The 13,558-nt window shown below is 40.8% G+C and overlaps 1 protein-coding gene across 4 annotated transcripts in view; it reads left to right on the forward strand.

The window, feature by feature from the left end:
- Positions 1-13,558, forward strand: part of arb2a (ARB2 cotranscriptional regulator A) — a 157,677-nt gene that overhangs the window by 90,335 nt on the left and 53,784 nt on the right. The gene's annotated exons all lie outside the window — the stretch shown is intronic.

Raw genomic sequence — 13,558 nt, forward strand, 5'->3', positions numbered from 1 at the left:
CCGCCGGGGCCTGCGCTCTGCTCCGCACCCGTCCGCAAAGCACCCCCCCACCCCGCGTTCACACCCGCCATTTCTGCTAGCTGAACGCGGGTCTGCAGGCTAATGAAAAGTGCTCGAGAGGAGCGACAAGTCATCTTCCAGACACTTGTGCTCACCTCTAACCCGCAGAGACCTCCTCGCTATGACAGCCCAGCGCCCCCCTTGTCTCTCTGCCCAGGTCGGGCCTCGGTCCCTTGGGTCACGCGGCAAATGTCTGGCTGCCTGGTTGACGCCAAGCACTGCTCACCGAGCATGGCGTTAAACAAAGGTTGGAAGGAGAGTGGACTTGAACGACAGCATTGTTTTGTTTCGTCAAGACGCGGATATAGAACTTGTCACTTTGGGGATTTGCCGAGGAAGCATCTCCCACAAAATTTAATGCAGTTTGAGACTGCATCATTTATACAACTTTTGTGCCCCGTTTCCGTATGGCCGCTGCATAATGTGATTTCTTTTTATGATGATCATTCTTGGTAAGCAGACAGCTGATGTGGGGTGTTTTGATAGTGCTAATTGGCAGCTCCCATCCAGGCAGCGTGCGGATGGGGTTGGACGACTTGAAGTGCCGCTATTGTTTTGAGGTGTCAAACCCAACACAGAACAAAGAGGACGGGAGAAATGTGCCCATTTCAGCATGTCGCAATGGCGAAGTACACACTCGTTCGCACTAACACACATCCATAGATTTATGCTGTTTAGTATATATACACGTATGCATGTGCATTTGTTCATTTGCACACAAAATATCAAATCACATCGAATGGTCCATAGCTGATGTGCATTGCTCACACACGCTTAGACACACATGCTCACGCATACGCAAACTGCAAAATGACAAGATAATCACCGCATTCCAACATACCTTTTGGGTATATGCCTTTCTGCCAGATAAACGAATAAATATATTGTTTTCCTTTCAAACGTTCTCCAGCGAATGCTCTAATTGCCATACGCTGACGAAGACCTGACAGAGGTGTAATAGTTAAAAAGGTAATTTGACTACAAGTTGGAGTTTGGGTGAGGAAAGGGGTCAGCGCGCTTTCCTGCAACAGCCTCCCACCTCCCCTGATGCGCCTCTCCCGCTTTAATGGTTTATTCACGCTTTTCGAGGACTTTTCGCATGATTGACTGACAAGGTCTTTTTCCGAAATAGCATCTTCAGTAATGAGAAATAATTGACTCCCTAATCAAAAAGGGGGTTGATGGAATCCACAAGCCTAGCTGTAATCTTCTGTGGCATTTCCAGCAGAAATGACAGTCCTCATAGCTTCAGGCTCTATACCACTTTGATTTAATTGCTTTTTTTTTTTTTATAAGATTAATAATATACTTTAGAGTAAATTGTGTATGGCAGTGCATATTGTGTATGAGTGTCCCTCACCATTTTTGCAGGCACGTTTAAATCAACAGTGTCTACTGAGTATATATACTGTACAGTATAGAAGCTACATTTTCCCTGTTTACATCAATTGGTGCATTGCTGTGTTATTTTAATAACACTGTCCCCTACTAGTACTAGTAGTGGTAGTAGTGGTATTGTTACTATTATTATTGTTATTATTTTATTTATTTTGTGTCTTATTAGGGAAGGTCAATGCTGTTTTTTTTTTACATTATTATTATTATTGTTGTTGTTGTTGTTGTTGTTGTTGTTGTTGTTGTTGTTGTTGTTGTTGTTGTTGTTGTTGTTGTTGTTGTTATTACTACTACTACTACTACTACTACTATGGTAATGAAAACCAATGCAGTTTCGATTTAATTTTAGCCACAGTTCATTTCATCCATAACGCATTGGAATGCCGAAATTCATTTTCATTTTTGCTAAAGTCATAAACTGTGTTTCGTTTAAGTGGTTCCAGGGTTTGATGTTTTATAGCTCAACAGACGGGGGGGGGGAAAATACACATTTTATTTTTGTTACCTTTGGGTTAGAATTGACAAATTAAATGATTTTGAATCCCTAACAACGTCCAAATATGACTTGTTCTGTTGTTTTATCTTTGAATCATTCATCACATTGTTTGTCAAATGAAATGCCTTGAGAAGTGCAAAGTGTTTGCTTGATGTGGCAAATTACCTCGTAGCCGCTCAGTCTGCCCAATTTGTAACATGTCTTCAACTCTCTTTCTTCTGGAAAGCTTGTTTTAAATCATGGCTAGTGGCAATGAGAAGTTAATTTCAGATTGTTATATATTTCCATTAATTTCAGTCAGCCTCCTGTATTTTTGGCTCTCTTATGTCCTTGTTCCCTTGAGTACATGTGGATGACACAACCTGTTTCTTTAATAATGTGTTTTTTTTTTCTCCCCGTGGCACAGAAGACAAGCAAATATTAAGGTCTATTAAACAAAACAAAAAAAAGAGAGAGAAAGGAATAACTTTTTTCCTCACTTGGTTTTATCTTTTATCGTAACTTTTTTTTCATTCTTTTACCATCTTTGGCAATCAGTTGCTCCTCTTTCAGGGTGGTTGGAGTGGCTCTAGAAGTTAATCCTTCACGGATCCTCCTCTTGCAGCCTTGATGACCCCTCACACACGCATACGCACACTCGCACTTATTCGAACCTACACACATTTACACACTTAAACCTGTTTTGCCAGTAATGTGCGGAGCAGCAGGCGCCTCCAGATTTGTTGTTTTCTCCCTCTTCATTCACAGCTTAGGTGAAAATTTGTCCACCCGAGACGTTACTGCCATTATTTAAGTCGTTCCACCTTCTTTCAAACACCACTCATGAACTTCGCTTTTATGTGCTTGCCCGTTTACAATTTCTTACAGGATGACCAAGTTTTTCCTCTACATCCTTTTGAAAGTTCTTCGCAAAAAGGATGTGAGTGAAACTTTTGCAAATATTCTCACTGCGCATAGCACTTTGGAAATGGCAAGCCGCTTGCCAACTCTGGGCAGTTAGTATGAGTGTGTTACTGTCTTGGATGCGTGAGTGCGTGTGTGCGAGTGCGTGCATGTGCCAGATACGGACAGCAACACCCAGGCTGTAGCACACATTGTTGCTGCCTTGGCAGAGTGTGAAAACGCACTGATTTCTTAAGTGGCAATTATATCATCCTTGCCATTAGAAAGGCAGCAAAGAGCAAACATCTGGGCATGTGTGTATGGGGTGTGTGCGTGTGCGTGTGTGTGTGTGATGACTATTCCAGGGGCCCATGACTACCAGTGGTCCTAGAAAATAGTTTTGAAATTGACCACAGATGGCCCTCCCTTGCATATGTCTGAATTTTGCCGTCTATGCTGACTTAAGTCATAGAAGTGATGATTTATGACAACTACAGCAAACTATTGGAAAGGTATTGAACATACTTGTGGTTTGGCTACAATCGACTATTCAATATAAAGAAAATAAAATGTATGTTATTTAAATTACACATTATATAGATAGGTATGGATAACAATGAACAGGGTTAAAATGAGAAGATGCAAGATATAAAGTTTTGTAAGGTGTCATAATTGATTAGATAATTAGCTCAACTTCATATTAAGGAGATACTTAACTCATTTAGCTATTTCCAGCAATAAAAAGTAAATAATTTGTCTAGAATTAATTTTATGACTGTTATTTTTCATGTACAATTAATACCTTTAAGAAACAGATTTTGCTACTTGCTGTCAACAGAAAATTATGTCATCGGTGCTCAGCGCTCAGGTAAAGATCAATCACCTGTTTTCTGGGTTTGGTCACATGATGTTAGCAATTTGAGCCATGGTTGGTTGTTACCTGTTTCCAAAGCACGTGCGTCAAAATGTGTTTTTAAGGGGATACTTTCAATGAGCCATTTTCAGCAGCAAAAAATTAATATGTCCAGAATTAATTTGGTAACTTCATTATTTTTCACGTACAATTATTACCTTAAAATACAAATTTTTCCACTTGCTGTCAACTGAAGATGACATCACCTGTGCTGAGGAAGTATGTAAGGACCAATCATGGCTCAGTTTACTGACCACACCCAGAAAACAGGTGAGCCATTGTTGGTTGTTACTTCCTTAGCACAGGTGATGTCATCTGCAGTCGATAGCAAGTGGAAAAGGTTAGTAGTTTTTAAAGGTATGGATTGCACATGAAAAATAATGAAGTTATCACATTAATTATATACAAAATATTAACTTCTTAATGCTGAAAATGGCTCAAGGAGTCAATCATCCTTTTAAGCTTTTTTCAGTTTAACCACTGCACACTAAGTATTGTTGTAGTGCCACATTTACAATACTTTATTGTGTTGAGGTTTGGGTAAACAACCGCAGAAAATAAAGTAATTAATCACCCTGCAAAAAAAAAAGAGCAATAAGAACAATTCATAAAAGTGGAATATCTGGAGCATATTTATTCACTCTTACAAAATCAAATTCAAAGTATCTATAAGTACTTGCATGTTTGTGAATATGTGAAAGAACAAATGAGTATGTGTGGGTTAAATGTATAAATATGGCGGGAATGCGTTTGTTTTTTTGTTTTTGTTTTTTGTTTTTGTTTTTTGCTGGTTTTAAATTATGTGGTATGTTTATATTATGTAATGGTGAAGAGGTAGGAAAAGTGTGGAAAAAAAAAATTATGGCCAACTCATTAAAGTATTTTTTGCTTAATCCCACTGAATAACAAACTACTATAAAATCATAATCCATGAAATGTATCCATCCATCCATTTTCTGAACTGCTTACTCCTCACAAGGGTCGCGGGGGGTGCTGGAGCCTATCTCAGCTGGTTATGGGCAGTAGGCGGGGTATACCCTGAACTGGTCGCCAGCCAATCGCAGGGCACACAGAGACAAACAACCATCCACACGTCCATGAAATTTAGTCTACAATAATTCACTTTGACAGATTATTTAGTCTCACACTTTTTTAATCGTGCAATCTCTTTTCGTGTGTGTACTTTTATCGTTCCATCTCTCGGTCTAAGGTCACATTCTTCCACTAACTTTTTCAGATTTGTTGCACGACAGCAGTATCTGCATGTGCTTTTGTTGGTCCGTAGTCGGCTGTCTCCTCTTTGCCAGAGTTCAGAGAGGTCTCAGTTCTCCTCTGTGTCATATCACCCAAAGTTACAGCACAGAGGTCTCTGCTTCCTCCTCGACAGGCCCCTTATTAGGCCCACTCCATTTCTCCCGCTTTCCCTCCCTCCCTCTCATCAGCGCCGTTCCCCTCGCCCGATCCATGCTGGTCTCCAGCAGAGAGTCACCCATCTGAAACTCTGTTAAAACAGGGTCATCCCCCGCGTGCACTTCGAGGCTGTCCCTTTAACCTGCTCTGAAATACTTACGGCTATTATTATAGCTTATAAATCATTAAGAAACTTTAATTATACGGAATTTTCATGGTGGAAATGTGCAAGCTGACACATGGGAAGGGGAATTTAATGGGCCAGCAAGTCCCAGCACCGTGAGGGAAAATATTGAGGTTAGGTTTCTATTTTACAGCATTGCCGTAGGGTTGGGAGACAAGGAAGAGGAGAAGGAGGAAGGGTGAGGGAGGGAGGCAGAGAGGAAGGAGGCTTGCGGAGAAGATGAGGCCGATCTGATCGTTTCCAGTGCACAAAAGCAAATGTCCCTTTTTAAGCTGTTAATGTGGCCTGTTGATTGGGGAATGATGAGACGCTGCCCGCTGTACATCACACTGATTTTCTTAAGTCAGATTTATTCCAATTAATGGAGGATGCTAATTAATCGCAGCATTGCCAATCTACTTCTTTTTTTTTTTTTAGAAAGGCTTCCTAATTAGAAATGGCCATGTGGCGAATTTCTTTAATTATTGTTGCTTAACAATATATGATCATCTTTCAGTCTTAATTGTATTAAACTTTGTCTCGTCTGGTAACGGTGTCAATATCAATTCAATGTGAACACAATGTGACTTTTTAATGTTTATAAGGTTTATAAGCTGTTTAATTTAATTTTGTTGTTGAAAGTATGTTGAAAGAACTGCTGATTATTTAGATGGATCACTTAGCAACACCCGTGTGGAAGTAAGAAAAAAAAAAAAAAAAAAGCACATACCATTATGCATGACCCAATGCTCTAGCACATAAAAACTCTCACTCAAATTAATCATCAAGAAACTAAATCCATTTTCTTGAGTGTACAGCAATTGCTCTCCACCGGGCTGTTATTGTTTATGAGCACTCATTACCCACAATCACCCCCCCCCCCCCTTTTTTTTTTCCTTCTCCCCACCTCTCTTGCCCTTTCTACCCACCTCCCCTCCTCCCTTCCCGTCTTGCTCTTGTTTCCATGCGGGCACAAGCGAGGTGCAGCGCCCGCAGCCGGTAGGTTTCCTGGCACGCTGCTTCTCATCCTCTGCCTTTTGTTTCCACCAGTGGACAAGCCATTCTTCACTTGTGCTGTGTCAGTAAATATTTATTGCTCTTCCTTTTCCTCTCCACTCCCACTCGTGTGTTTGCGTGTTTACACGCACGTTGAACATACACAGTCGTGAGCCGCCACCTCCCACCACCCCCCGACTTTGACAATGTCACTCACCTAATTCCCCAGCTCACCCTATCAGTCTCCCGGCCACTCCAGCTTCACTTCCTCACACTCTCCCTCATCGTCCCTCGGCCGTGCATGTGACGATAAGCGGTGAAAGGGAAGAGAGGAGGAAGTTGTTGCCGTTCCCTCCTGCACTTTCCCTCCCTTTTAGAGTCTCTGCCAGAGTTCACGCCAGAGGTGGGGGCGACTCTGAGCGTAAATGCATGTGACCTTAGTGCGCACGGCCCCTCAACGCACACGCAAACACACTCGGTCCGTCTCCCAAGGGTCCCCGTGGCATCGTGCTGCAGAGGGCTTCCTTCCTGCGGTGAAGACAAAGGAAGCCGGGGACTGACAGGGGACCTGGGTTTGCCGCTTCAAAGCCACAGGAAGCGCTGGTGTTGTCTCTTCCTGTGGAGGGTGTCGGAGTGCGCGCGGGGGGGGGGGGACAGTCGCCTGTGTTTTCACAGCCAGGGATGAGTGTGTTTATGTGTGTAAGTGGATGACACGGGGTACGGAGGGGAGCTTGCAACGCCGTCCACCTCCCTTTGACCTCACATCTAAAGTCTCAATTGAACACAAATGGATCACCTTAGTCAAGTGCCTCGTCAACTTTGGCCCGCGTCCACCAAAATGGAGTTGTAATCCATGGAGGCAGACAAGAAGAACATTTTTGGAGTGATGCTAGTCTGTCTCATGAGTACTCATAGTGACCTTGAGCAAGGCACTGTACTCCCTTGAAACTAGAAAGGGGTTGTTTCATTTGGGGTAGGAATGGGCGGAGTACCGATACCAGGTATAGGTATCGGGCCGATACCAGCCATTTTTCAAGTACTCGAGTACTCGTGACGCAGACGAGTACAAGCGACCGATGGCAGAGGGGGAAGACGTTAAGTGAGTCCTCCTTGCCTGTAATTTTGGTTTTCACCAAAATTTCACCGGTTTGGAAATACTTCAAAATTGTGAACCTTAAACTAAGAGAGCATTTTTGTGTTTTATTTTGAGCGTTAAGACTATTGAAGAGTGACTGTGCTGTTTTTTGGGGGTTTTTTTGGCAAAATGAAAGGAAATATATTTGTTTAAAAATATCTTTTAGTGATTTTTTTATTTGTCAAAATGTACTACTGATATCAGCAGTTGGTATCAGTATCGGTGAGTACTGAGGGTCTGCGTATCGGTATCCGTCTGAAAAAAAGTGGTATCGAACATCCCTAATTTGGGGGTATGGTTTCTCATTTATTTTTGCCATTTGAAGGGCACAAAGTACCCCTAGTGACCTCAATGGCATTGAGGCCCCTCATTTTGGGGCACTTTGCCTTTAGGTGACGCAAAATACCCCGTACCCCAAGTGCCCCCAAACCCTTTAGGGGACACAGAGTATCCAAATTCCCGTCTGCCCATGCCCCCTAATGTGCCCCAAAAGGTATCAGCTCCTTCCCCAGCAACAATGGCTTCAGAGCACTTCAGGTCATTTGAGGGCACTCGACCCCGAAGGGGTCCCTGGGCACACCCTCTCCAGGGTGAGGAAGGTTGGGTACCTCAGGAAATTGTCGAACTTTGATGTTTTTTAGGATTGCGCCGTACGGTAAGCCTCATAAAATATCCAGATAATGATGCAGAGATTTTTTTGTACGCTTTTGTAAATAGTATTGCACATTTTTGACCCAATGCTAGCATAGGCTGGAAGTACAGTGCATATGAAAAGTCTACACACTCATGAACATGGACATACATTTTTAATGTAGCTTATACCTAAGGTCTATTTTATGTACTTATTTTATTTATCTTAGGTATTATTTTATGTTAAATTAAATCTTACATATTCTATTTTTATATTTTTGGGGGGATTATTATTTATGTTTTGAACATTTAGCATATTATTTTATTCTTATTTATAGTTTTAGCTCTGTCTTATCTTCTTAAAATTATTATAGCATCGTGATAGACCTCCGGCGCCAAAAAGTGATATTGCTCACGGAGGATGTCAGAGCAAACAAATCGAAGATGCCCAATAACCACACTGTACAGTGTACACTAAATGTGTTCACTAATAATTGCCCAACCGATTATAGTCCTGGCAGATAGCTGAGTTTTTCTTACACTGTAGCTTAAAGCTAAAGTTTGTAAATAAAACGGTGGCATGGGATTCATTCATGCTGTGAACCCCTGAACACCATAAGCAGTATAAAAAATGGATGGACAGATGGATGTGGTCACACTCATGTAGCTGAACTGAGTCCGATTTCCTGCTCAATTCCCATGAGGACACATTGCAACGTAACCATGTCCAGGAGTCTATTATCCTCTATTGATTTATGGTGACAAAATCCTTAGCATCAGTCAGGGGTTTATGTTTGTTTTTCCAGCCTGTGCCACTTATCTTTGCCGAGTCTGTGCTTTTCAGTGCGTTCAACTATGCGTGTAGGGGTGCACTTGTGTGTGTGTGTGTGTGTGTTTATACTCCTGTTCTAGTGTTGGTGTGTCAAGATTTATGGGGGTGTTAGCGCATGTGTTGTCTCAGCTTCCGGTGTGCAGCCGCATACATGTTTGTTTGTTTAGTGTCTGTTTGCGCTCGCCGCTCACCTCGTACTCTCTGGCAGCGACAGGACAGTTAATCAATCAAATATTTAAGCAGTGCTCCAGTGCTCAGTCGGTAGTCCGACATTATCTGTGGCACTTGGCAGTCCACAGTCCAAGCATGTTATGAGTTGAGTCGAGTGTATGGTTATGGAACTCGTCCCTTGCCATCATTATTCTCCACTACCCTTTTCTTCCCTCCTGTCACTTGTTTACCGCTTGTTATTTTTCTGCTTTTCTATTTGCACTTGCGCTGTTTATAATTGTGGCTTTTCACATTGGCTTTCTGACAGTAAGCAAGGCCCCATAAAGAGCTCCAATCTTTATGTCTTTGCGTGTTTGCCTCTTTTTTTTCTGCCCGTCTGCATTCTTTCTAGGGATGAGTCTGCCTGTCTCCCCAAGGGGATCTCCATTGTGAATTACCATTCTTTTTTTCTTTTTTTCGGCCTAATTATCTAGTGGCTTTCACTGCCTTTGACACACAATTATCAAAGGCCTAAATAATTGTCTTTTATTGTTGTCGGTATTTGGATGTAGCGTCAGCAGAGCAGTCGCAAGCATGGGGACATCACAGGGAATTGGGAAAAAAGTCAAACATATTTTTGTGGGAAAAATTAGCTTTGCGTGCTGCTAAATGATGTCTTGTTATCCTCGTGTATATCAACTCTTTGACCAGATGAATCATTATTATAATGACTCCATGACTCACTTACCTCTCACGTAAATATCCTTAGCCAACCCATTACAGTGCACATTATATAGTAGTGACAATAAGATTGTATGCAAATGTGAAATATAATTTTTAACTGGCTTTTTAGCAGGAAGCAGTTTAAACGCTACAAATTTGTGTGCGTGTGAATCAGGGCTATAGATTAGAGTCTGGACTCAAGAATTTTTTTTGTTGACTCGGACTACTTGCGATTTGACTCAGACTTGGCCATTTGACTTGCAAAATATTTTTAGCGACTCAACTGAGTCCAACTGTTTTTAGTCCTGAAAATTAATGTCCTCCTTCAAAATAAACTTGAAATGAAGTTTTTCAGTTGATCAAAATAGACCAGCATTGACCTTGGCCACCCGGTAACCATGGCTACTGGGCAGCAAGGCATATGATTGGTTAACCTGACCGCAAATGCTAAAGCACGGGGCCTTTTTCTTTCAGTCATGTCAGCCAACAATGGGGTTTTCTCTAAAATTTCTCAAATTTTGTGGTTGTGAAAATAGTATTTTTCTGTCAAAAGGTTTCCTCTTGATCCCATCTGGACTTGGACTCTGGCCTTGTGGACTCAGACCTATGTGACTCTGACTTGACTTAGAATCGATAAAGTTGAACTTGACTGGTATGTGGGGGTGCACGCGTGCGTGCGTGTGTGCGTGTGCGGTTGTGTGTGCGTGCGTGGGGGCATGTGTGTCTGACTCTAATTGTTCAAGAGTTAGCCATTCCGCAGAATCCGTGAAAAGCTGGATTTAGCAGAATTTTGCCAACCAGGGGGTCAGAGATCTGTGATGTGTTGGTCTCTATAGCAACCGGACCCTCAGAAAAAGAGTTTTTTTTTATGGGGGAGCAGCAAAGGGAAAGGATTTCATAGTTCATCCAGAGTTTGAGTAGATGTGGGGTGGGGCTGAAGTTGAGTCAGGGCCAGCAATGGTGACTCAGCTGTGTTTTTGTGGCCGAGAAGATTGTAAATGTGATGTGCAGTTTCACTTAAATTCATGTCATAATGAGGATCATGACTCTACAGAAATGTTAACTCATATTTTGTACCACATTAAAATGATATTAGGAATAACCAAGAATAAAGTTCTGCTTAAAGAGAGAAGTAGTTGATCAAATTTGTAATCTTCCGTTTCAAGTTCACACGTCAAGGACAATAAATGCCCACCATGATAAACAAAAATACAATTGAGCTTGTCAATATTCATTATTAAATATTTCCACTACACGTCATTCTTTCTCATTGTTTTCATTCCTGCCTCTTCCTTATCTCTTTTGACTCATCTACAGTCAGACTCATCACCCCAACCCGCCGTGGCCAACCCCCACCTGAACTTTACTCTGCATATCCAGCTGCTTTCACATTACAGAGAAACCCCTCAACATCTGCATGTTGGTTTTAGCTCAACAAGTATATCCACATGTTTCTCTTTCCTTTGCCTGTCCAATACGAGACACAACAGCTGGTCTGTTTGCTTGTTAAAGCATGTGTTTGCACAGCAGATCAGTTATGTCTAACATTGTGGGTAACTTGCACACAACGTAGGTAGTTACAGACTGAGCTCCCACTTGCAAGAATGTGGTGTCATTGTTACCTCAGCCAAGGAGTTAACACCTCCTTTATTTTTTTTTAATTTTTTTTTTTTTTTTTTTTTTTTTTTTTGTCAGTAGGATTATATAAAATGCCTTAACCGGGTCCCACGGAACTTTACTGAGATGTGATGATCCAGAATTATTTACTTATTTGTTTTAGATGTCATGAATCATTCAGCTATTAATTTTATGTGTTTAGATCTGCATCTGATTTTTAACTTGTAGCACATTTTGTTTGATCCACGTTTCATGTGAGCAAGTATTGGAACACCCACCCATCCATTTTCTTAACCACTTATTCCTTACAAGGAAGTATTGGAACATGTGACAATAATAATAGTACCGTATCTTCCCAAGTGTGTATCAGTTATGGAAATAAAATATTGAGATTATTTTTCAATGTCATCTTCCCAAGTATGTTTTAACAAACACCATAAATTAATCTGCATTACAATAAAGAATATCAGATTTATTATGCATAAATGTCTTAGTCTTATAGGTTAGGCTTACGCTAAAATGTATTCATTTAAAGTTGGAGTGTGAGTTATTCTCGAGAAATTCTCGTGTACGGTATTTATGTCAGTGATCCAAATTAAGGTTGTTTGGCCTTCGTTTGAGTGTGAGCTCCCTGAGTGCTGAAGATGCTTGTTTTTGCTTTCCACACTTACTAACCGCAGTTGTCAGTGTGGCTTGAAGAGCAAACTCGTCAAGATTACCATAATTTAGAGCCGCATTTCTTTGAGGGCCTATTTGTCAACCTATTACCCCGAATGTTACAACAGCCAACCATATGTGTGCAATGAGAGCTGTCAGAGGGGCTGATTGATATAGCCTGTGCTGCAGAATGGAGTTATTTAAGAAGCCTTGTTTGGGGAGAGTTCCACATGTGTTTTCCTTCCTAATTTTAGCAAACTGATGACATCGCTTAAGTGTCTTTGAATAAGAATTGATCTTTGAATGGGGAATCATGGTGAAACATGAGAACACATTCCGGTTACAGAGTAGAAGAAACAATGCGGTCTATTGTTGTATTTCAAAGCAATTACATTTTGCAAAGAAGAATGCGTTTTTTAGTGCCTTGTTGTGACTAAGAACTGAATATGAGGCAGCCTGTCCACACATGATTAATCTTAGGGTGTCCAAAGATGAAATTCAGGCATGAATTGTATCTGCACCACTGACTGCTACATCATCTCGGATGGATGGATGGATGGATGGATGGATGGATGGATGGATGGATTACATTACATTACATTACATTACATTAGGTACACCTGTAGTGCTAAAGAATGACACTAAATCGTAAGTGTTGTTTCTAATGATTTGTTTTTTGTTATTGCCCAATAAACCCTCGATAGACAACAGGCCTTGTTCTGCCAGTGGGAAGCTCTTCAACCATGCATGGATGGGAAGTCTGTGCAGATGGTTTTGTGTGTGAATAACTGTAAGAGTTTGTGTAATGGAACAGATATGAGCATAGATATAATCCATGTATATTTACATTTTTGTTTCTTACATTCATGGTGTGGCGAATAATGTCCAGTAGCTACTGTATCTATTAAACTATCTATAATTAAAGGCATATATTTAAATACAGAATTTATTGCTGTTTGGATTAACAGTCTATGTCGAGTTAGTTGAAGTTTTGCCAAATGTTAGTCTTAACTCGAAAATGGACAACTGCCAGAATGTAGGTGATCAGCTCAGATGTCAGCTTTCTTCTTCTTGAAACTTTGAAAGAAAAGAATATGCTATTGATGCATGAAACAGACTTAGATTATCATTGCATTTTGTTCATAAGCATACATTAAATAACTAAAGAATAGTACAGGTATTTATCAAACAAAATAACCATATAGCAGAAGCTAAGCTAAGATAGGCTAGCATGACTCCAGGTCATCACATTTGCAGGTCATGTGTTATTTAGTATTGACAATTAGTATTTAATGCTAGCATTAACACAACAAGCTTAATGCTAAGCAAATAACTAATAGATAGAGGAGAATTAAACTAAAATTTGAAAAATCATGAATTTAGCATACTAGCATTAGTATGATGGCTAAGCTAATAAGTATGTTAACATTCAGCAAGCACTTGCAAAGCACTTGTTGCACATTCACATCACAAAAATTGAAATTAGTATATTAGCATTA

This window comes from Festucalex cinctus, chromosome 5, assembly GCF_051991245.1.
Source record: "Festucalex cinctus isolate MCC-2025b chromosome 5, RoL_Fcin_1.0, whole genome shotgun sequence".
NCBI classification, from domain to species: Eukaryota; Metazoa; Chordata; class Actinopteri; order Syngnathiformes; family Syngnathidae; genus Festucalex; species Festucalex cinctus.